We start from the raw sequence: 6021 nt of genomic DNA on the forward strand, positions 1-6021 counted from the left end.
AATTTTCCCAAGGGATTGTAAAAGCATCTATTGCTAGAGCCTGGGGATCATTGAACAAGGAAATGTAATGCTGGCATTTCTTATTATAAAATGACGCAAAAAGGTCTACATCAAAAGATCCAAATCTGCAAACTATTAAATCAAATTCATGGGAATTTAATTCCCATTCAGTTTCACATCTGGTAATTCGGGAGCTCCTATCTGCCAAATTGTCTTTAGAGGCTACGTAGGTAGCATGTATCCAAATATTTCTTTTCTCGCACCACTTCCAAATAGATTGACACAATTTATTAAGTTTTCTATTTCTGATGCTGCCCATACGGTTTATATAATAAATCGCAGTTACATTATCAATTCTCAAAAGAACATTTTTGCCAAAGTGAGAACTGTTTGTAAAATACTTTAAGCCGTTAAAAGCAGCTAAAAGCTCCAAATAATTTATGTGGTATTCTTTTTCTCCAGAGTCCCAGAACCCATGAGCCTCTCTTCCAACACAATGAGCTCCTCAACCAGTATTAGAAGCATCCGTGTAAATCTCGACAGAGTAAACATCCTGTCGAAATACCTGAGAAGCATTTTCTATAGCAGATAACCACCATTTTAAGTCTCTCTTTAATAACCTAGAATTAATAAGACATTTCTGATTAGCATTAACTAAAGCAGTAACTTTGAACCTCTCCAAATTTTTCAAATATAATAGCCCATATTTTACAGCTGGCAAAGTAGATACCAGTAAACCAGATAAATGAGCCACAAACTGTATTCTACATTCTGACAGCCTCAAAAAAACTTTAATGGTTGAGATAATCCTTTGTTTTTTCTCTTCAGGCAATGAGATTGTCATGGAGACAGAATCAAAATAAAAACCAAGAAATTTGCACTTTTGGGATGGAGACAGGCAACTCTTTTTAAAATTAATAACAAGTCCCAAATCAATAGAAATTCTAGTGTGAAATTTGGCCAGGTGCTCACTCTGAGACAGAATAAGCATATCGTCCAAATAAATGATGCAGCAAATTTCCAGCTTATGTAGGTGTGCAACTACAGCCTTCATAATCTTTGTGAATACATATGGCGCACATGAAAGGCCAAAAGGTAGACCAACAAATTCGAAACAATTCTTTTCAAAAACAAACCTCAAAATTCTTCTTGAAGAAGAATTAATTGGGACCAGGAAAAAAGCGTCAATAGTTGTCATCCACCAACCTGCCTGCAAAAGTTTAACAACTGTACGCCAATCTTCCATTTTAAAGTGAGGAGATTTAACAAATTGATTTAGTCTTTTGAGATTGAGGATAAAGCGTTTATCTCCATTAGGCTTATTTATTAGAAAAAAGGGAGACAGTATCTGGCGAGAAGATGGTGGAAGCTTTAAGAATTTGTTGTTTTTCAAATACGGAAAATTGTTGTTTTCTTTGCCCTGATAAACTGCGCAAGGGCAGGCCCTGAAAATGCAGACGATAACCCTGCTTAATCCAACTTATTATTGTTGGCTTAGGATTTATTATTCTCCATCTTTTTACAAAATGCTTCAGTCTACCCCCATGTTTACCTACCTTTACTTCTTCCTGTATGCATAGGCCCTCTCCTCGGCCTTCCCCCACTCTACTTTGCCTTTCTCCTGTCGGTAAAGAGGTTTTTGCCCCCTCTGATATCTCGGTTCCCTCTGTCTGTAAGACCGAGATGGGGCATTCCAGTTTAAAGAACTAGGACCTCCTCTTGTGTTTGCCTGCTTTAAGGAAACTGACTGAATGCTCTTAAGTTCCCTACTGTTTTTCTCAATCTCCTTCTGAGCCTTAATTTTAACCCAAAAAGCATTGTTTCCACCTTGCTGTTTATAGCAATTTGCTTAATCATCTTATCCAATAAGGGTACAACACAAAACCTCCTACTCTGAGATAATTGATAATGCAGATCTACAAGAATTCGACCTGCATCCAAAGCTGGCTGTAAAGCAGCTTTACGCACTGAGTTGTTATCTGCAGTGGACTCATTTAGTAATAAATTTAAAACACAGCCTAAAGCTGACAAAGCTGATCCCAACTGAGTCTGAGAACTAGCTAAATACTTATCTCTTTTTAATAAACTTTTAGATAATATACCTGCTACCTCCACATTAAGATCTGGGGCTTTCAAATGCATCAAATTAAGAGGAATTGGATATTTCTCCATTAGATTAGTTCGGGCTTCCCTTGATAAACCTGAAGCCAAAAGGTTCTCCCAACGTACAGTCAAAATGCCCCATTTAACTCAATTTTATTGGTTTTCTTTAAATCCGGGTCATCACCCAAAAGCTTAATGATCTCTTCATCTAGACCCTCTTCATCATGCAAAACCAGAACGTCTTCATTGCCCGCCGAGCCACTTGATGGACTGCGATCTAAGGCTTTAGACTCGGTTTGCGGGCTATTACCCCCTGAAGAAGACTGGGACTCGAAACTAGAGCTTTCGCTGTAGTCCCTTCTTCTGCGAGACTGATATTCTCGCTTTGAAGAAATTCGGGAAGAACGATTTTCGCACGTGCTTTTTCTATTTAACAAAGACTCTAGCAGTCTGACTCGTTTTTCTAGACTCGAGCGAGAACTAGAACGTGAACGAGACCTAACACGTTTCCTAGAGGACATCTTTGAACCCACCTAAAGACCTAAATCAAAAGGAAAATTTAATTGCCCTAAACGTAAAAGTAAAAACGTGGGACTATAAAAGGTCAACATCCTTACCAACCAGCGCCGAAAACGAAAGTGAGCTAGTTAGGAAGTTCACCTAATTGACAGGAATTTTCAATTGTCAGTTAATGACATTTTCAAACGTCAACATTCGGCGCCAGGCCAGCACCGCGAGCAGTACTACTCAGTGAATAATATAATCTATGAAGAATGAAGCGCTGAAATATAATTTAACATCTTGTACTTGAAAGTCCTTGCACAGTAAATTCAACAGATGTGAAGAGCACAAACTATCCCCCTTTAGACTGGAAACTGCAATGTTAACGTTTGGAAGTAAAAGAAGCGCCATCTCGTAACAGAGCGCATCACTAATACTCAATTTTTGGCATTCACCAAATGTCAGGAAGTTTTTTTTTTCTATATATTTTTTTAAATTCTAATTATAAGCCCATTCATAAAGACATTTTCAACCGTAACCAATTTATTATTATGTAGTACGTATACCAGGTGTCCAAGAGCACCCTGGACATAGGAGATTAACATGGGAAAATGGTTTTGATTTTTTTGCGCCTGTACGGTTCATTTAATGGAAAAACGCTTTAGATAAAAGTTGTAGAGCACATTTTCGGCTATCAACTTGTAATTTTTTCAATACCGTAGATTTGACCATTAAGACGAAAAACGGATCTAAAATTCGGAAATTTTAAATCTCCCGCCAAGCGGTCGTTAAGGAAAGTTTATATCCGGTCGTGCTACCAACCTTTCAAAATCATAACAAATCGTTGTCAGTCATTCTGTAATCAAAACATTCAAAACAAGTTTATTTAGTAATAATTTTGAGTTACTAGCCACATACTGCGAAGAAAATACAAATAAATCATGATAAAAAGACTTTATCAGGAGCCACAGTCCCAAAATCTGGTAAGTTGCGTTCATAACCTCATTCAATGTCTCTACTCAACTTATTTACTTTGTAGCAAAATTCTTTAAGAAAACACTGGTTTTGCTTGCAAATATTTAATGAGGATAACCGAATCACCTATCTCAAGCCTCTTCATAACACTACCAAACGATTTAAAGTGATAAAAACAATGGACTAGGAAGGCCTGCAGATGTTTGAAGATATGTTGCTTTACTAAACAGGGACCACAAAAGAGGGTAAATACTTCCCTCAAAAGTGGTGCAATTTAGTGACCTATGTGACTGATAGTTTTATTGTATCCTTCTGTTTTGTAGTGTTATCAACACACCATAGTGTTTAAGTGGTTTTACATTGTATGATGTTAATAAAAAGGCATTTTTTATAACTGATTGTCAATGTTTTTTCCCATCTCTACAGGGTAAGGTAAGTACTGATATTTAATTAGCTCCATTAGTTAACTTGAACATCATTCACCTACAAGGATACTTGTAAAATGTCTACTAACCAAAAATAGTTTATTTGCAAGTAATGTGTAACTCGAGTTAACATTTGATTAGTAAAAATATGTCCTGTGAAATGGTGTATTGAATTAGAAGCAAATTGTTTCTCTTTAGAGACTTTCAATCACTACATTTCACGTACCTTTGCTAATTTGGAACTCCACTATTAGGTTAGTAAGACAAAGTTGTTTTTAGCATAGCTTGTATGGTGACAGGTTCACCCACTCACACTCAATCTGTGGAACAATCACTGTTTATGTGGTAAGACCAGTTTTCTTTGCCTATGCCTTGTACCTAAGCTTTTCACTTGAAGAAAATGAATACTGTACCTTGAACTGTGAATAAATAATTAATACAAACGTTCAGTGTACAAAGTTTTATTTGGAACAATTGAGTGTGTGGAAAAAAGAACACAATTATAATGTTAATACCTAAACCTAGAATAAAATAGCTCATGTAGATAGCTCAATTGAAAAGTTGGTTTTTCAACAATACCTACCCATATACAAAAAGTTTTGTCACCTGACTGATAATTTGACTGTGTAAGTCCATATTCTCTTCTTAGAAGGGGTTTCTCAGAGGTTTTATAGCCAGTTTAAGATTATTCACATTTCACATGCACATCAAATTTTGAGATTTAAGTCAGATATCAACACTGAATCATTTTAAGTTTTAGTTGCAACACTGGTGAAGACCCTCGCTGATGATAGTCCATGAAGTTAAGCACATTGAAACTAAATCACATCACTTTTGAAGGAAGTATTTGGCCCCTTTGTTGTTGTCCCTGTACAGTAGGAAACTTATCTTCAAAGATCTTCATTGTCCACTGTTTTCATCACTTTAAATCGTTTGGTAGTGTTATGAAGAGGCTTGAGATAGGTGATTCGGTCATCCTCATTAAATATTTGCAAGCAAAACCAGTGTTTTCTTTAAGAATTTTGCTACAAAGTAAATAAGTTTAGTAGAGACATTGAATGAGGTTATGAATGCAACTTACCAGATTTTTGGGCTGTGGCTACTGATAAAGTGTTTTTATCACGATTTGATTGTATTTTCTTCGCATTATGTGGGTAGTAACTCAAAATTATTACTAAATAAACTTGTTTTGAATGTTTTGATTACAGAATGACTGACAACGATTTGTTATGATTTTGAAAGGTTGGTAACACGACCGGATATAAACTTTCCTTAACGACCGCTTGGCGGGAGATTTAAAATTTCCGAATTTTAGATCCGTTTTTCGTCTTAATGGTCAAATCTACGATATTGAAAAAATTACAAGTTGATAGCCGAAAATGTGCACTACAACTGTTATCTAAAACGTTTTTCCATCAAATGAACCGTACAGGCGCAAAAAAATCAAAACCGTTTTCCCATGTTAATCTCCTATGTCCAGGGTGCTCTTGGACACCTGGTATAGTTCAATTTTCATAGTAGACAAATTTTAATATTGTTTATCATAATTTCAACACTATTGATTAATAATAAATTGGCAACGATTAAAAGTGTCTTTACGAACAGGCCTTTTAAAGAACAAAAACAGGCCTTTCATTTTTATTGTATATTAAATTTTGTTACTCTTACTATAGCATACAAAAACAAAATTTAATTTACTTTTAATTTACTTATTTATTTTAATTACTTACTTACAATTAGATTTACTTATGGTAATAAATTGTCACAGTGATTAAATTAAACTGTAATAAAAAAATTACAGGTTGGTAGGCGAAAATGTGCTCTACAACTTTTATCTGAATCATTTTCCATTAAATGAATTGTGCAGGCGCAAAAAATCAAAACCGTTTTCCCATGTCCAGGGTGCTCTTGAACCCCCTGTATAATACAACAAAATATTAAGCAAGTGTTTCAATTGTTTCGTTGAGACTATAAATCCACATTTTATTGTTTTCCTTGTTTGAGGAAATACTATGGG

General features: G+C 35.4%; 2 long non-coding RNA genes across 2 annotated transcripts; one reads left to right on the plus strand and one right to left on the minus strand.

The window, feature by feature from the left end:
* The first annotated feature begins 3161 nt into the window (after window positions 1–3161).
* LOC145731863 (uncharacterized) lies at window positions 3162–3970 on the plus strand. The gene is made up of 2 exons (XR_014178897.1): window positions 3162–3587; window positions 3644–3970. It is a non-coding gene; the product is annotated as an uncharacterized LOC145731863 (long non-coding RNA).
* Window positions 3971–4449: 479 nt separating this feature from the next.
* LOC145731862 (uncharacterized) lies at window positions 4450–5501 on the minus strand. The gene is made up of 2 exons (XR_014178896.1): window positions 5086–5501; window positions 4450–5029 (listed from the first exon to the last, which is right to left on the minus strand). It is a non-coding gene; the product is annotated as an uncharacterized LOC145731862 (long non-coding RNA).
* Window positions 5502–6021: the final 520 nt, after the last annotated feature.

Source organism: Ips typographus, linkage group LG7 (genome assembly GCF_016097725.1).
Source record: "Ips typographus isolate SLU linkage group LG7, UJ_Ityp_2.0, whole genome shotgun sequence".
In the NCBI taxonomy this organism is placed as follows: Eukaryota; Metazoa; Arthropoda; class Insecta; order Coleoptera; family Curculionidae; genus Ips; species Ips typographus.